The sequence below is a fragment of the Kogia breviceps genome, chromosome 4 (assembly GCF_026419965.1).
Source record: "Kogia breviceps isolate mKogBre1 chromosome 4, mKogBre1 haplotype 1, whole genome shotgun sequence".
Lineage (NCBI taxonomy): Eukaryota > Metazoa > Chordata > Mammalia > Artiodactyla > Physeteridae > Kogia > Kogia breviceps.
The window spans coordinates 797565-816193 of NC_081313.1; positions in this window are offsets into that span (position 1 = coordinate 797565).

The window sequence follows — 18629 nt, forward strand, 5'->3', positions numbered from 1 at the left end:
ATGTACCTGTCCGAGTAAATCACTCCCTTTCACGCTCTTGGCCTAAATGCCGTCTAAATGCAGAGGACGTGCAAGCGGCGGAGCCCCAGCCTCGAAGGGACGGGGCGGGCGGCGTCCTGCCGCGTCCACGGAGCCCCCATTACCCGAGGCGCCCGGTGGAGCGCAGGGGTGGGTGCGCCTTGACCTCAGGATATGGGAGCTGCTGGCCGGGTCACTGTGGCGGGACAGGGAAGAAAGGGAGCAGGAAGCAAGGAGGGGAAGGCCTGTGTGGGTAACTCGGGGCCGGGCCGGCCCCCCCCGCTTCCCGTCTCCGGCCTCCCCTCCCCCTCCCCCCACCGCTTGCCATCCTCTCTGATTCTCACTTGTTCCTCTCACCGGAAAAGGGACCTCTAAAAAGTGTGTCCCCTGGGCCCTGCGTTCCCGGGACCCCCACCTCTGGCCTCCTGCTGCCCGGCTGTAATACTAGCATCCAGGAAACGTGAGATTCTGGATGTGAGGCCCCGGCCTGTCCTGGTAGAAGCGTCTGCTGGGTTGGGGGGGAACGTGTCCAGGGAGCCCCCAGAGGGAGGCTTAGGCCGAATCCACTGTGTCAGCTCACAACCTCTCCAGCCCACAGGCAGGAGGCGCTCCGAGCTAAGGGGAGGGCTCACATGTCCCCCCCAGCCTGGCAAGGACCCCTCCCCTGTGCCCTGGTGTCACCTTCCCACCCCAGGGAGCCCTTGGGGATCCAGGCCCCCACTCCCTCCGTGACCCCTGTGGCTGACGGTGGGCTCACACCCAGTACGGATTCCCGGGCACTGGGGTGCCAGTGAATGCGGGGGGCGGGGGGGGGCTGACCTTCTGGAACTTACCTGGGCATCCTCAGAAGAGGAACGTCGGGAACCAGAGGGAAAGTTCACATTCAGACAATCTGAGAAGTTTGGAAATCTCTTTGGAAAATTAATGTGGCTTAAAAATAAACACGGCCCCAGGCCCGGCAGTCCTGCCCCGGCATTTGCCCCGCGCCCACACAAAGCCGTGTGCAGATGTCCACCTCAGCCATTCCTCACAGCCCCACCCGGTCAGTGCGCAGCGGACACGGAGCCCCATGGCCGCACTACAGCCCGCCTGGTGGGTCTCCAGAGACTGAGGCCAAGCCCAGGGTCACACGGTTTATACAACGTGCTCCAGATGACAAATCTATAGAGACGCAGGGCAGATGCGGGCCGCCAGGGGTGCGGCCACACAGGGGACGGAGGGACCCTCGGGGATGGACGTGTCCGCCGCGTCAGCTGTGACGCCGGCGAGCAGTTTTGCAGGACGTCTCCCCTCGGGGGCTGGGTGCGTGGGCACTTGGTGCTACTCCTCACGGCAACGCGTAAGTCTGCAATTATCTCACGAAGTTAATTGAAAGTAAAATTTGATAAAAGCCACTAAATGTGCCCCAGCCTTGGAATCCTTGAGGTCCTCGTGTTGGTGGCGGCAGCAGCTGCGGGCTGTTGGCATCGGGCGGGGGCCAGCGGGGGGCAGGGGCACGCAGTTGCAGCGGGCGGGGCGTTGTTACCACTTAACCGGCTCCACTGGTTTTCCTTTAAATCCCGAAAAATCACACCTGCAGGGGAGACGGCTCACGGCTTCCCATCCCCAGTGGAGGTCCCAGGCTGCGGCCAGGAGCCGGGGGCGGGCGTGGTGGGCACCCTGGAGCCAGACCCACCTGTGGATGCCGGTGGGGGTGAGCGGCCCAAATGGGACAGCAAGCTCCAGCACCTCCTGAGATGCGTCGGGTCTGCCGTGGGCCGGGGCGGCCTCCGGAGGTCCCCGTACCTGTGCCAGACCTACGGGGGAGGCGGGCCCCCACCCGCGGCCTCCAGGGTGTCAGGGACCTGCCGCCCCCGGGGAATCTGTCCCTCTGAGGCCTGGTGGCCTCGGGTTTGCGGCGCTGCCCCCTAGGCTGCCCGTCTGGGCTTTGCGGGGGTCAGGGCACCCAGGCTCCTCTGCGGGCGCTGCGGCCTTGCTGACGGCACCCCACACCGCGAGCCCGGGGGTTGGCTCAGGCTCGCAGCACCGACGCCCGCGGGCTGGAGCGGAGCAGCTCAGCCTGGGGCGCTTCTCGCTCGATGACCTTCTCTTGGTGTCACGCTTGCTCCTGGGGACACGAGGCCACAGGCTGGCCGGACCTCTGCCTTGGGGGGCGGACGTGGCACGTTTTGTCCCCGGGTTCAGGGCGGGGGTTTTCCAGGAAGGCTCGTCCTCTTGTGGGTTCTGAACTGAGGCTGCCTCTGCCCCTGCGAGGCCGGCGGCTCCCCAGCTCCCGCAGACCTCCCCGCTCGAGTTGGTCTCCGGTGGCAAGTTTGGGGAGTGTCTCTTTCAGGGCCCAGGAGACGGGAAAGGCTGAGCTGGTGACAGCTCGCGCCGCGTCCCCTGGTCGGGGAGGCATCCTCGCCCTTCCCGGGGCGGACAGCCAGCGCTCCCCGCGAGAGAGCTAGGCAAGCAGACCGCACGTGCGCACCGCCTGCCGGGTTCCCTGCTCATAAGGACGCTGCGTCTTTATAAAGTCTTTGTTTCCTGATCGTGAGAAGATACAGGGCATGCAGGAAGGTTTGAAAATGCAGGCACCCCTGTAACAGCTGCCCCAGAGGTGCCAGAGCCCCCACGTATGGGGTCGGGCGGGCGCCCGGGCCCCGGGTCTCCTGGCCAGCGCCTCTCTGACGAGGCCCCTCGGGAACTGCAGAAGCACAGGCGACAGACCCGACCCGGGGCTCCCGGGGGCCTCTCGGCGCCCTTTGCATCAGGTCAGGGCCTCGGCCTCGCGCCGCACGCGGGGGAGCCGACGTCTGCAAACGTTTCACCGCCCACAACCTTCCTCTCTGTTCAGAGCTGCCGGAGCCGGGGGCCTGGGAACCCCTTTCCTGCGAGGTCCGTCTCCCCACGGTCCAGACAGTGAGGCCTGTGGGGCGGCCGTGCCCGCGGCCTGGGCAGCCCGGTCCCCAGCCGTGCCCGGGGCTTTGAAACATCTCTGTTGCCTCTGTTTTCAGACGTGGAAGCTCTCGATCCAACGTCATGAAACACTTCAGGTTCTCACACTGCGGGAGGCGCTTTTCTGCCCGCCTCGACCACCTCTGCTGACTTCGAAGATGAGAGGGGGCAACACGCAGGCGGTGCCTCACCCTGACTGGCAGCGACTCCCATCCCAATATCCTGCCCCCGCTCTGGAAACGTAAGGCCGCGCTGTGACCGAATGGAGCAGAACATCTGGACCGACGGACAGGGATTGAGTCACCGAGACACCGCTCTGCAGCAAGCCGTTCTTTAAGTCAGAGCACGGTGCGAGCACACAGGCCCGGCGGTGACCCGGGTCACCGAGCGCGGGGCTCTGACATGGGCTGCGGCTCGGGATTCACCCCAGGGAGCCACGCAGATGGGGTCCCCCATCAAGAGGCCGCGATTCCTCCGCTGCCCCGTCCCGCCCGGACTTCCGTGTCCCCGGAGGTCTGTGGGCTCTGGCACCGAAAGCGGCCCAGGGTTAAGTCGTGCGGGTTTTGGAAGGAGCCCTGGCGTCCAGCCGAGTGACCCTCTCGGCTTTGCTCTTCCTCCAAACGCCTTTGCCGTCACTCTTCCGTGTGAACCAGGACACGGAGGCACGGGCCGGGTGTCTGGCGTGGTGTCGACTGTCTAGATAGGTTTGGGAAGCCGTCCCCCCCAGTGACGTGAGTCACCCCCCCACACACACGCAGACACACACAGCGTGTCACTCTCCTTTCTGTCCTCGTGTCACTCTCTCCGTAAGGATCTCGGGCAACCCAGGCTCTTCCGACCGGAACCTTCTTCTTCTCCACACTTTCTTCGTGGATTGGCCTGGTGCGTGCTGCACGCAGCACCCCCGGGCTGGTGGAGCTCAGGGCGAGGGTGGGGCTCTCCGAGATCCGCCAGCGGGCTGCCGTGCGCGGCGGGCCCCCCGACGGGGCCGCGCGCTCCACGTCACCGGCTCTTTGGTGGCCCTTCTGCTCTCAGGCACCAAATGTGTGAGGTTTTCTCCACGTCGACCGGGTCTCTGGGTGCCCCACGACCCAACCCCACCCTGACACCGCCTGGGCCCACAGGTCAAGGGCTCACCCACAAGATGCCCCCCTCAGATGCCAATCTGGAGTAGCGGATCCCCAAGTCACCCACAGCTTCTGTCCAACAAGGCTCCAAATTCAACGGGTCCCGCGACCCCTCCTAAGGCTCAATAATTTGCTAGAATGGCTCCCAGGACTCAGGAAAACACTTAGGTTTACATTATAAAGCATACAACTCAGAACCGCCTTACGAAAGAGACATGGAGGACGAGGCGCAGGGAGGGGTGCGGAGACCCTGCCCTCCCCAGGGGCCGCCCTCCTGGGCCTCGAGTGTCACCCACCCAGCAGCCCCGCCAGGCAGGGTGTTTGATGGAACCCCTGGCCACTGACTGGTGATTAACTCGGTCTCCCTGGTGGCCGTGGTCAGGGCCTCTGGCCACCAGCTCCATCCTCCAGGAGTTACCTCATTGGCACGAGCCCAGGTAAGGTTAAAGGGCTCGTCACGGACGGCAGAAGCCGCTTCTCTCTCCCGACACCCGCGAAACGCTGAGGGTCTTCGCAGCTCTGAGCTCGAAACGCGTTTCTTTTCGGGATGAGGACCAAATATGCCTGTCTTACTTCATCCCAGCATCAGGGATCATGTGGGCCCTGCGCTGAGGTCCACCCGACGGTGGACCAACTCTCCTCCCTCCTTCAGGTCCGGCAGAAATGAGCTTACTGTGGGACTTGAGGGAGGCAGGCGCCCACGCCGGACGTGGGGCCCTCTGAGCCCTGCCCCGGTGCCCCGGCCTGGCTTGTGGCCTGCGACCCTGTCCGCATGGCAGTCCCGTTGGGGTTGAAACGCATCTGACGCACAGGGAGGGCGCTGCTCGCCATACGGTCACAGAAACGCCTCTTGTTCCCTCTTCTCCCCCAGCGTGGCGACTCAGACACAGGAGAACCCCTGCCCTCCCTGGATATTTCCTTTGGGGGGACCCAGTCATGCTGACCTCAGCCGCCCCTGAGGCCCCCAGCTGGGCCCGTCCGGCCAGGGTTTCCCCCTCAGAGCAGCGGGGAGGGGGAAGGGGGCCAAGGTCTGCTTAGCCTGGAGGCTGCAGCCCTTCCTGGACAGGGCATCACGTACCTAGGACTCAGCCCCTCCCTGCCCTGCCCGTGCGGCCGTTCCGGGTGGGTCCTCACCACACCGCAGCGGTGCGTCCCGAGGCCTAAGGGTGGCTGCGAGGCCCGCCTGCAGGAGAGCCCACAGTGCAGGATGGAGACGGGGCGGGAAGGGAAGAGGGCCCCTCCGTCTGTGCTCTGCGCCCCGGCCCTGTGACCGGCCCCTCCCCCCAGGGGCTCCCTGGGTGACCTGGGTATGGTCCACACCCCTCTAGCTCCAAGTCCCAGCCCACAGATGCCCTCCCATCCCTGGGGCATCCGGCGCCTCCACCGAGGCTGAGTCCCTCCAGAATTTAACTTTCTCCTTTAATGTGGCTCTGCCTTTTTGCTGCTACACAGAAGACACCAATAAGCACTGTTTGCCCCAAGCGCTGGCCCTGGGGTCCTGACAGCGGCCAAAGTGGGCTGAGGGCTCCGTGGCCACCTGCCCCCTCCAGGGCCCCAACTCAGCCTCCAAACACCGGATTGTGACACGAAAAGCCAGACGGAGGCTGTGCTGGTGAAGAGCACAGGGGCCTGTGGGGCGTGCAAGTGGCTCTCGGAAGCTGAATCCAAGCTTCCTGCAGACAATGGGGGGGGGGGACGCAGCCGACTGACCTCGTTGGTCAGGGGGCCTAACAGGCTGAGCTGCTCCCTGGGGTCAGGACCTGTGCGTGCGGCGGCGGTGGGGAGGGGCGGGCAGCTGCCGTCGGTCCTGGAGCACCGACGTTCCCACACGTGCCGGTCCAAAGCGTGCGGCTGGCGGGCACCCAGAGGGAAGGGCCCTCAGGTGAGACACCAACATCGCTGACGCCGTGCTGGGGAGTCAGTGGCCCTCCCGACAGCGTGGCAGCATCCAGCGGGGAACCGGGGTCTCCCCAGCAGGCCTGGCAGGCGTGTGGGTTCGGGAAGGCCAGGCCCTGCCACCTCGCGGCGCACACTTCGTCCACGGGGGCTCGCGGCGCAGAAGGGGTGCCGCCACCTCTGCCTGCCCTTCCCTCGGGCTCTGGCATCGGCCGGTACGCGCTCCGTCCTGCGGGCCTCGGCGCCCTCTCCCGCCGCCGCTGGGTCCGCCTCCCAGTGTCTGGACTGGGGCCAAGGGCTGGAGAGACAGGTTCCCGCCCCAACTCAGGGCGAAGCTTGGGAGACCGTCTGGGGTGTCTCCTACTCCGAGGCTCCGCGTGAGCAGACCAGCTCCCCGACTCAGGAGCCCCGGAACCAGGGGTCACGGGGCCTCAGGGAGAACAACAGGGCCTGTCCGTGGATGAAAACCGCCAATAAAGCACCAGATGGTGGGGTGACGCCAAGGCACTTAAAACAACGGCAGCCCCCTGGCATGGGGGTCCCCTATCCTCCCCCCGGGCGGCCACGAGCGCCTCTCCCTCACCCCCGTGTCGTCCTCCGGCCCGAGGCCCGGCCGGGCAGACGGCGCCGCTGGCTGACCGCCGCGTCTTTTCAGGCGCCTTCCTCATCCCCTACCTCATCGCCCGGCCCTCGGGGGCAGCCCGTTTCCACAGCGAGCTCGCTGTCGGCCAGCGCCTGCGCAGGGGCAGCAGCGGGCCGTGCATGGCCATCTCGCCCCGCCTGGGTGGAGAAGGTACGCACCTCCCTCTGATCCCTGCCCGCAGCTGCTGGGGGCAGCGGGGAGGGGGGGCTGCCTGTGCCGTGCGCGTTTCGTGGGTGTTTGATCATCACTCCTGTGCATATCCAGTGCTTTTGAACCTGCAGACACAGGAGGTGCCCTGATGTAAAGGTGCAGGGGCCTGGGCCGCGGCACCCCTGTGGGAGGACTTGGATGCCGGGTCCCGTGGCAGAGGCGGAGGGCCGGCCCCGGCTCAGCAGCAGGCTGTCCCGTGTCGCCCAGCTCACGCGCGCAGAGCGCTGAGCCCGCCTATCCCAGGAGCTCGTGCACCAGGGGAGACCAGGCAGAGGGCGGAGGCAGCTCCCCGTGTACCCTTGAGGTGGGTACTGCAGTCAGGGATCCGGGCATCACGGTCCAGGCCTGTGACACACCTGGTGGCTGCGGGCCATCTGAAAGCCCCGCCTGGAAGCAGCCTGAGGCTGGTGGAGGGCCAAACGTGGCCCAGCCCAGAGAGCACCACACGGCCGCGAAGAGGACGGGTTGCCCGCGGGCGGACGCAGCCGGATGCGGGCCAGCGGGCCGACAGTGGGGGCCCTCGGGGGCGACGTAGGCAGCAGAAATGTGGGACGTGCTTGAGGACGGCCTGCAACGGGGCAGCCGGGAGCGGGACGCTGACCGTGGCTGCTGCCCGCAGGGCTCGGCGGCTCCGTCACATCCGTCCCGGTCAGCGTGCGCACTGCGACGCGGGCCCGGCGTGGGTGCTGCGGCTCCTCCCGCCCCGCTGCCCCGGAGCGCCGGCCTGCCCGCTGGACCTCAGCCCCACGGGCACTGCCCTCGGGCAAGAAGCCCCGCCTCGGCCGGCACCTTGAGACTGGGTCTTGTTACCCCTGCTGTTGCCTGTTCACGGCGGGACCCAGGGCCCCGGATGCCCTGTTCCTTCACTGAGGAGCGCCCAGGCCCTCGCGGCCGTCCCTGTGCCCGGTGACAGGAGGGAGAGGGACCGGCTGCTGTGCTCCCCGGACCAAGTCTTTAGGTGGAGACCCCGGCCAAGGGCGTCTGGGCCGTCGTGAACCTGTGTGTCATCAGAGGCATGGAGACCACTGGGAAGGTGAGGGCCCGCAGGCCAGCGCCCGCTCCCCAGCTCCCACCAGCCCCAGAGGACCCCTCCCCATTTCCATCACTGCTGGCCTCTGCGGTTCAGAGGCTCGGCGAGGAGGGGCGCAACGTCAGCACTGTCACGTGTCCCCGAGAACTGACGCCTTTGTCAGCGTGAGGACAAGCTCCTCAGCCTGGCGACAGGCTGCTCCAGCCTTCTCTGACCAAATTAACATAGTGCACTTTTTCCAGTTGTTTTCTTTTCACCTCTTCGGGACTTTTTGTTTGAGGTGTGATTCTTGTAGACAGCATATAGTTGGTCTTGCTTTTTTATCCAGTTTGACAATTCCTGCCTTTGTTTTTTTTTTTTGGCTGCGTTGGGTCTTCGTTGCTGTACGCAGGTTTTCTCTAGTTGCGGCGAGTGGGGGCTACTCTTCCTTGCGGTGCGTGGGCTTCTCATCGCGGTGGCTTCTCTTGTTGCGGAGCACGGGCTCTAGGCGCTCAGCTTGAGTAGTTGCAGTGCACAGGCTCAGTAGTTGTGGCTCACGGGCTCTAGAGCGCAGGCTCAGTAGTTGTGGCTCACGGGTTCTAGAGTGCAGGCTCAGTAGTTGTGGCGCACGGGCTTAGTTGCTCCGCGGCATGTGGGATCTTCCCGGACCAGGGCTCGAACCCGTGTCGGCAAGCGGATTCTTAACCACTGCGCCACCAGGGAAGCCCCCCTGACTTTTTTATCTGGGGTGTTTGGACCATTTACATATAATGTGCTTATTGATCTGGTTTGATTTAGCTTGTCATCTTGTACTTCTTTTCTGCTTGTCCCCTCTCTTCTTTGCTCCTGTTTCACTCTTTTGCTGAGTATTTTTTGATCCCACTCTACGTGCTTTGCTTATTAGTAGCAACTTGGTGGTTGAATTAGGGGTTGTAGCATCATAGTCTGTCTCCAAGCAATGCTGTTCCACTGTACAGAGGAACGTCACCCTCTCAACATCACCCTCCCCCGCCACAGTGTCTGCACTGTTGTCATACATTTGGCTTGCAATGTGTTATAAACAGCAAGTGCATTCTCAGCGGTTTTTTTTTTTTGGCTGCACTGCACGGCTTGTGGGATCTTAGTTCCCTGACCAAAGTGCCAAGTCGAACCACTAGACTGCCAGGAAACTCCTGCATTCTCAGCATTTTTGTTTCAAACAGTGGATTATCTTTTTTTTTTTTCATTTTATTTTTTTTGGCGGTATGCGGGCCTCTCACCGCTGTGGCCTCTCTCGTCGCGGAGCACAGGCTCCGGACGCGCAGGCTCAGCGGCCACGGCTCACGGGCCCAGCCGCTCCGCGGCACGTGGGATCCTCCCGGACCGGGGCACGAACCCGCGTCCCCTGCATCGGCAGGCGGACTCCCAACCACTGCGCCACCAGGGAAGCCCTGGATTATCTTTTAAAGAGACGTAGACATTGAGAAAAAACATATTGTTAGTTACCTGGTCTCCATGCAGTAAGGACCAGGGGAGCCTGAGCCTAAGCCCCCCAGCCTGCCTTTCAAACGGCACCTAGCACAGGGCTTCCCATCCTCCCTTCCCTCTGGGCTTGGATAAGTCCAATATTTTATTAGTCTGTCCTTTGTTTGATCGTGACGAGATCCCATGCATTTCTGGCAGGTCTCCCGATCCGTGCTTATGGAGGTTTGCAGGGTCGGGTGTGCGAGTGCGCCTGTGATTCTTCTCGGTTACCGCGCGAGGGGCCCCAGGCTTGAGGGGGCTGGAATCTTGGAGGCAGCCGTCAGTCGCAACAAGCCAGCCAGAAGGCCCGAATCATCCTGCCATGAAAGTCCCGGAAGATGCACCGGGTCGTTCCCCACTGTCTACACTGGGGCCTGGGGGTCAGGAGGGAAGGGCGTCCACTTGCAGATTCACTTTCCGCAGATGCCGTGTGTGCAGACCCCTCCCCAACCCTGAAAGAACTGGGGGCTGGTCCCTCTGTGGGAGAAGGTGTGGGCAGGTGTGTGGCCCCACGGACCCTGAGAAGCGGCCCGTTGGGGGCCTCAAGGTGGAAGGAAGAGGGGGCTGACTGTGGACAGGGGGCGTCCGCCCGCCCCGGGAAGGCCATCGCCCTCCTCAGCGGCGTCCACGTACGGGCTTCAGGGGGAGCCCCAGACGCCGCAAGCTTGACTGGAGCTCACACCCCACCATCCCCTCCCGGATCCCACGGGTGACGCGGCAGTGGACCCAAGCATCTCGGTACACGCACCCCTCTCAAGGGTTCACGCGGAACAGACACACTGAAAAGGCGAACAGCGGCCTTTTTCAGGCAACTTAGTTCATGGCCTTGTTCCCTCACCTGCTCCTCTCGGTTTCCCTCATCAGAGGACTCACCCTGCCTGGGGCGACCGAAGGACTGACCCACCTATTCACGCCCGAAGTAAGTGGGTCCCCATCTAAGCCCCCGGGGCCCAGGCTCAGGAAGCCCACGAGCTGGGGCCCCTGCCCAGCCCAGCCCAGCCCAGCCCCTGGCTGTGGGAGCAGAGACGTGGTCACGAGGACGGGCGGCCTGGGGTCTCAGGGGTCAGGTTCGGAGGGAATGGTGCGGGAGGAGGACTCGGTCTGGAACGTGGGGGCCGCTGTGAAATGGGGTTCAGGGGGGAGGCCGGCTGGGGACCCAGACGTCCCGCCCCTGGGGTCCCAGGCCCCACACCTCTGAGGCCCTCGCCCAGCAGTGCAACCCCACCAGGCGTGGAGCCACTGGGCCATTCCACAGACCCCGGGAGCCTAGGGGCTGCGCAGCTCACCCCGCAGCCTCCCAGGCAGAGCCCCGCCCGGGGGAGGGAGAGGCCCCCGGCATGCAAGCAGGCGGAGGTTTGCCCGGTCTAGCAGCCGAAACACCAGGCGCTGTGTGCACGGGGACCCCGCCTGGCCCTCAGGTCCTCAAAACCCCGGGCCTGGGGGTGCAGAACAAACACCCCGAGTCCGAGCGGCTCAGCCTTGACTCCCAGCCCCGAGAGGGCTGAGCCGCAGGTGCTCCGGGCCACACGTCTCGTGCGGATGGGACCCGGGGGGCCGTTACCCGTCACGAGCAGGCAGCCTAAGTCGGCCATGTGAGCCGCTCCTCGGTGCGGCCCCAAACTTTTCTGGGGGTCTGAGCAGGGACGCTGGGAACGTTCCAGAACAGGAGGCACTGGGCCAGGGCAGCTTGTCTGCCGATCTCGGGCCCCCATCTCCTTGCAGATGCAGGTCCTGCAGAGCCCCCGGGTGTGGCTGGATGCAGCCACCCAGATATTCTTTTCTCCATCCCTGGCGTTCGGAGGACACATCACTTTTACAAGTTACAACCCGCCCAGGTAGGGCCGGGCTGGGGGCAGGGAGCCAGGCTTCAGAGAGACACACCAAGCGTTTCTTTGCCGTGACCTCCTGCCGGGGGTGGTGGGTGATCTGGTGTGAGCTTCTGATAAGAGCAGACTGTCAAGATCTGGCAATTACTGAGTCACCTCCCAAGGGCCGGGAGGTTGGGGCCCTCTGGGGCAGCTTCCAGCAAGTTCCGGAGTGGCTGCAGGAAGAGAACCTGGGTCATCAAACCCCGGAACAAGGCCATAACCGGGGGCTGCCTGTGTGTGACGCATGTGGCCATAAAAGCAGAAATACTGCCTGTGTCCACCTCCTTGTAACTTAAAATAGACGCCAGGCCCACGCCTCTTTATGAGACGGGCTGGCCGTGGCGCCAGCAGGACCGCGGGCCATAAGCCACACGGTGCCAGCAGTGATGGTTGCCTGTGGGGACAGGCGGGGGTGGGGCAGGAGAGGGTGGGGACCACGGGGTGAGCGCGAGCCGGGCCCCCGGGAGGGTGTCGACGGGGAGGGGCGCAGGAGCACACCGCGTTGCAGGTCGAGCACAGGCCCCCGGGACCCCTGACGGCACGCGCGTCTGCCCAGGAACAGCTGTGAGAGGGACAGGGTGACCGTGGCCCCGGTCAACGGCATGACCTCCCTCTGGGTGTCCATCACTGTCTTCTCTGTCCGGGGGCTCCAGGCGGCCAGCGACCACGGGCGCCGACTGGACGGGGGAGCACGGTGCCCTCGGGCTCTGGGGCAAGGCGGCCCTGAGCTCGGCCCCCACGTGGGGATCCCCCAGGTGACCTTTGGTTTCCCTAGAGCAGTGGGGTGGAGGGTTCACCCAGAACCCGGGATGGGACCTGACCCGGAAGCAGGTTCCTCGCAGAGATGACTGGTTAAGGTGAGGTTGTCCTGGACACGGTGGGCCCCCAATCCGATGGCTGGTGTCCTGACAAGAGACAGAAGGCGGACACACAGACACGGAGGAGAAGGCCGGGTGACCCCAGAGGCAGAGGCTGGAGGGACGTGGCCACAAGCCCGGGGACGCCTGGGCCCCAGGGTCTAGAAGAGGCAGGAAGGACCCTCTCCTGTAGCCTCCGGAGGGAGCGCGGTCCTGCCCACACCTTACTCTTGGACGGCTGGCTGCAGAGCTGGGAAAGGATGAACCCCTGTTATTTTAAGACACCCCAGGCTGAGGTCGTTTGTCACAACAGCCCCGGGAGCTGATGCTGTTAGGATGCCACCACCCTTGAAGTAACCACGTTAGACGGACGGCCTGGTGGCCTCCGGACATGGTTTACCGGTTAGAGCCCATCGGAGCTGCACAGGCCTGCCCTCTGGGTGCTGCTGGTGGCCAGGCTGCAGGTGGCCGCAGGCGTTGAGCCGGGGTCAGCAGTGAAGGGCTCGGGCCCCAGGGCCAAATCCACAGGCCCTGCCGTTCCCTGGGCCAGGCGGACCTGCCCCTCTGGCCTTCCCCACACACTGACCTGGGGGTTGAGGCCTCATCAGGACCCCAGAAGTTTGCCTGGTCCGGGGGCCACTCGGGAAGATGTGGGGCAGAGGTCAGTGGTGGGCGGCAGCGCCACGGGTGCACCTCTGTGGCAGGACACGGCTCCCGGTCGAGCAGCTGGGGATCGGAGCCCGTGGAGGATCCGAGCGTCTCTGCGGCAGGTTCTGGGACGACATAGCGTGGGTGACCTGGAGGCGGCCTGGCCTCTACCGGCCGGTGACCTGGAGGGCTGTCAGCCCCCACCTGCCGCTGACCACCTCTGTGGCCTACGTTGCCCTCCTGGCCAGCTCAGCCCCGGGCGACAAGGCCGGGGACCCCCAACACGTAGGTCTTTGGGTGGGGGGCCGGGGGCACTGGGGCCGCCTCAGACCCGGCCCGGCCCTTCCCGGTGCCTTCCGGGGCCCAGGGGACCCTCACAGTGGACATTCGTGCCCTAAGGGCCGCGTGAGCTGCTTTTGCTCTGAGACCCCGGATCCCGAGATCCCTGAGGTCCCCTGGGGCCACAGTGCCGATTCCAGCAGCCCCGGTGACCTTGGTCAAGGGCCTCGGTCAGTGGCGGGAGGACAGGAGCCGTTTCCAGACTCGGTGACTTCACAGGTCCCTGAAGCCCCTCCCACAGGGACGTGGCTTCAAGCCACACTTCCCGAGTGCCGTGGGGATGGGCCCCGCAAACGCCCAGCCGGGTCCCAGACTAGAAACCGCCACTGAGCCGGTCAGAGCGTGGGCGTGTGGCCCCGACTCGAGCCGGCTCTCGGCCCCAGGCTGTGCTCTGAGCCGCGTGGGCCCCGCCAACCTGCCGGCTGTCTGGTGGCTCAGAGCTGCCCCGTGCCTGGAGCGTCGAAGCAGCTGCTTCCAAATTCTCCCCAGAAAGGAGCTGCCCCAGCGGACCAGGCGGGCCCAGGAGCAACGGCGCCATCCTTCTCAAAGAGCTCCTCGTGACTGTTGTCCTGTCGGGTTCGCCACAGGGCCTCGGCTCGGGTGGCTGGGGCCGCCCCCCTTACGGAGGGAGCATAGGGTCTGAGGATGGCTAGCGGATCAGGCCAAGGCAGCCCCGAGACCCTGCAGCCCCTAGGGCTGTCCGGAGTGGCTCTCTCCAGAACCCGACGCCCCAGATCCCAGGCCTGTCTCTCAGCCAAAACCCTACGAGAGGCTCAGCCAAGCCCCGGAGCTTCAGCTGCCTGCGTCCCTGCTGCCCCGGGGAGAGGTCCCTGGCCGTGTGCCTTTTCCATCCACCCACCCCGGGTGCTTCATCTCGGGAAGAGATGGGGTGAAGCTGCCCCACACACCTCACGGCCCCTGTGGCCGAGCGTCCACCTTGCTCCGTCCAGGGCGGAGGTGGGGGGACCTGTCCCCCGCCTGATGCCCCGCTTGGGGCCTTGTGTCCTGCAGGAGCAGCTCCCCTTGGGGCAGGGGAAGCCCCACCCGGGCTGGGTGCAGGCCACCTGCGCGCTCCCGTCCTTCCTGCCTGCACCGTGGCTCCCGGTGGCTGCGCTGGCCCAGCTGCTCACCCAGCGCAGACGTGCAGCAGGACCGGCGTCCGGAGCCGCCGGGCGGCGGGGCCGGCGAGGGCGGGGCCGCGTGGCAGGGAGGGCCCGCCTGTACCAGAGCCCGACCACGCCAGCACCCACTCGCCGACCCGAGGCCCGCGGTCGCTGCTCCCGACACCGTCGCGCCCTCCAGAGCAGCCCGTGGCACAGCCCGGCTCCGACATCGCGGTCCACGCGCTTCCGCAGATGGGGGGGGGGCCCACCGTCCGCCTCCTGGGCCCTGCGGCGGGTGGCCAGGCACCGTGCCCGGCGATTCCACGGGCAAACCACGGGGCTGCCGACAGCCAGGCCAGAGGTGGGGGGGCAGCTGGGAAGGCCCAGCCACACCCCACAGCCGAGGGGCCTCGTGCCACGCGAGTTTGGGAACCTACAGGCAGGGCCGGTCTCCAAGGAAACGCAGACTGCGTTCTCTGCCATGAGGCCCCGCCCCAGAGAAACCCCTTTCTTTACCTGGAGCCCTGGGGTCATGGGGGGGGGGGGTCTGGTGTGGCTGCGCTTGCTGGGGAATCTCGGGGGTGGGGGTCCGTCTCGACCGGTGCTCGGGCCGCCTGGTGCAGAGAATCGTCACCGAAGCATGGCCCATCCCGCCCCGGAAGGCCAGGGAGCCGCGGCCAGAAAGCCAGCGGGCAGGCCGGCTCTTCCCAGGCTTGGCTCAGAAGCACTGCATTTTATTCCTTTGAGACTTTCTCAGCTAGACGTGTCAGGAATGAACAAAGAGGCCGACTGTCACGCAGGTTTCGACTGTCTCCAGGGGAGGGCCATCCTCACTCACGCCCGGTCCTTCCTGCAGCCAAGACCTGCCCCTCCTTGAGTGGACAGGACTCCTTGAGTCCACTCACCTCCCCCCGCCCTCCTCCGACAGCCGGAGGTCGGCTCTGAGGCGCTGGGCACCGGATATACGGGCTTGTGTCCAAGCCCCAGCCCCACGGCCTCACTCAAGGAGACCACGCGTGTCCTTGGTGTCGGGCTGGGAGCATTTCCCGCTAAGCGCCAGTCCCAGGCCGGGCCAGCGCTGTCCGTGGTGCTGAACCATCCCCAGCTGACAGGTTGACAGGTACCACGGTGACGCCGGGCACGCGCGAGGGGGCCCTCCGCGCCCTCGGCAGCCCAGACCCCAGTAGACAGAAGCACGTGCACTCCTGCCCGCCTGAGGGGAGCTGAGAATCAAAGCGGGGTTAACCCAAGAGCGCCCCCAAAGGGAGTCCTAAGCCGCTCGGGGATCCCGGGGCCCGCACCTTGCGCACTCCGTGACCCGTGGCCCCTCCGTCGAAAAGCCAGCGCAGCCGTGAGTCTTCTTCAGCCTCCCTCCTCCACGTTCGGGGACCCTGGGCTTCCAGCGGGTCCGCCCAGGGGATCCGGGATCACGTCCCGCCTTCAGGTTAGCTGACCAGTTACAAACTCCACCTGCACCTGTAATGCCCCTTCGCCACGTCCGGTGATGTGGATTCTGGGGTTAGGATGTGGCGTCTCTGGGGGTCATTATTCTCCCACCAGCGCCTGGGGGACTCTGGGCTGCCAGGTCTGGGAAGCCCTCTGTTCTACAGTGACCTTCACAGGTGGGCGTCCCATGGCTGGGCGCCGGCACTCACCAGGGCTATGGCCGTGTGTGTGTGGGGGGCAGAGCCACGGGGCTGGGGGCCCCCGGGCATCGTCTGAGCCCTGCTTTCACTCCTGCCCCTTGTGCCTTTCTCACCGTGGCTTCTCTGGCTGTGCACACATCTGGGGGCACGTGAGTCAGAGGCTCCTTCACCTGCAGCTCAGACTTAGGGAAGCCCAAGAAACTAGACGTTTTTTCTTTGCTTCTCAGCATTTTATTATTTTCATGTTTCACCCTGAGGAGACTTGGTAGTCTGCATGGTGATTTTAAAAAATAGATAAATCAGAGTGAGGTCTTACTCAGTTGAGCCTGACCAGAGAATGTGCCCTGTCCAAGGGTTTTACACTTTAGTAAAAATACAAGTGACTCTGAGTGAAATTGGGACCAAATGCATTTAGCAGACAAACAAGGTTCTAGAGGAATGTAGAAGTCAGAAAACTGGGCAATGACTGACCTGTTTCTGGAAATGCCAGAAACAGGCCCAGGGGTGCCGGGAGCCTGTGGTGGCCGGCAGCGGGTCAGTGGGGTGCGGCCGTGGGGTCCAGGTCGCCTCCCCCTGCACGGAGCGCCCCCCGCTTTGGGCAGCGACTCAGTCCTTCCCAGCAGGGGCACCGCCAGGCCGGCAGCAGGGGGCGGGGTCAGCCCCGCACTGACTATTTACGATGTGCTTGTGGACTTGAGTCCGTCATAAACGCTCGGTTGAGCGGACGCCGCAGCAGTGGCAGTAAACGGGCAACGGCCATAAAGCCCGGCAGGCGCCCCGCACGCACGCTCAGCTGATCCGGGCCGCGTTAGCATCGACCCCGTCCAAGGTACGCTTGCCGGCACCTACCACATCATGTGCACCCATCTGGGACGCCCTGGAAGGGAGCCTTGGGAACCGCTCAAGGTCATCAAAATGCCGCTTTCCAGCCCCCGTGCCGTCCCCGGGCACAGGGCAGACAGCCAAGCCCCAGGTGACCCCCTGAGCTGCCCCTCCTGCTCTGTGTGCCCCGCAGGGCTCTGGAGGGCACAGCCTCAGTGCACACAAAGCAGGGCAGGCCCGGGCGATGGCTTCTCCGGGTGGAGGCGCCTCACAGGGACCTGACGCCGGGCTGGATGCGGAGGCAGGGACCCGACCAGGGACCCAGAGGCACTCTGCCGGGCTGCTGCGAGGACGGCCTGCTCTCACACAAGCCCCCCGGCACCTCAGTCCCTCTCTGTGTCGGCTGAGCCATGTCCCTGCAACCTCACCCGTACCCACCTCCTGGGCCCTGACCCTGACGCTGGACCCGGCCAGCCTCTGTCGGCTCCATCCCGGGGGGTCACTGCATGGAAGACAGCCCCCAGACCTGCCTCCAACTTCCCTGCCCCCCAGCAGCACCAATACCACCTGGAAATAGTTTGATTCACATTCCCAGACCTGCTGGGCCGGAAACGAGTGTGTGTGTGGGCGGCATCTGTGTGGTCCACCCCCCCAGGGGACCAGGGGGGCATCTGTGTGGTCCAATCCCCCACCAGGGAGCCCAGGTTAAAATCTGCCCCTCGCCTCCAAGCCCCCGGGCTCCCTGGACAAGCTCCGTGGGGCCCCTGGTCACGGCCCGGTCAGGGGCTGACCACCGTTCTCCCCGGGTCCTCCACACGCCCCCCCGAAGCACGATCCTTGACCTTGAGCAGAGCCCCATGTGCCCCGGCAGTGCGGGGAGGCCCCCGTGCACGAGGAAGACTCCCGCAGAGATCTTACCCTCGGGGACCCAAGCAGCCCCCCTCTGGGAGCCCCGCACTTCTGGGAGGCCCTGTTCCCGGCCAATCCTGCTCCTCCCCCGGCGCTGTGCCCGAGTCCAGCTGAGTGGATGTGACAGCATGTGACCAAAGGAGCCCCACAGCGGTCAGCACGCAGGTCGCCCGGACGGCAGAGGGGGCGGACGCGGTGGACGGCCAGGGACCGCCTGCCCAGGCCCAGCGCGCGGGGACAGGTGAGCAGACAAGCACTCGGACCCCCGTGCGCACGGCCCTCGCTGCCCACTCCACAGAGCCCTCTGGACAGGAGAAGCCCATGGTCCGCTGGGAAGATGACGGGAGGAGGAGAAACACGCTCAGCAGGAATCCCGATGTCCCGCACCTCAGAACCTTCCTGTCCGTCCTCTCCCACGTGTCCACGGAGCTTGGCCAGAGCTGGCTGCAGGCAGTGGGGCTGCTGGGCCGGGTCCCGTGGGAGTGCCCTCTCTGAGCCACCCGCCCCTCCCTCCACATCCCCACCCCAGGAACCCCCCCCGACTCCCACCAGGCCGAGGACCCACGTGGGTCTCGCAGCCCAACAGGCGCACGTGTTTACAATTACAGAACACAGTCCTCGCTAGTACGCGTTTTAATACAAACGCTGGAAGGACGGTGGCAAGCTGTGGAAACGATGAGCAAAGGCTCCGTTCACTGGGGTGACAGGCGGGGGGCAGGAGGCGGTGTAGGGGTGCGATCAGGATGACCCGGGCCGCGTGCTGAGAGGGGACCAGCGGGGAAGGGTCCAGAGATGGGGGTGCGGGCAGGTGCACAGCTTAGGGACGGGTGGGGCCACAAGCAAGGGTGGGGCCGGGTGGAACTGGGCCTCAAACAGCTGACTGGGCCCTTCGCTTCTGGGGAATGCGCCATGGGGCGTGAACCGTGGATACGTCCGGCAGAGGCACCCAGAGCAGGTTGCCGAGGTGGGTGTGAACGGCTGAGCCGGGCACTGACCACACGGGTCAGCAGGAAGGAGCCCACGCCCACCACTCAGCCCCACGTGCCGCCCTGGGCCCTCGGGGACACGTGTGCCGTGGCTCCAGACCGGGGCAG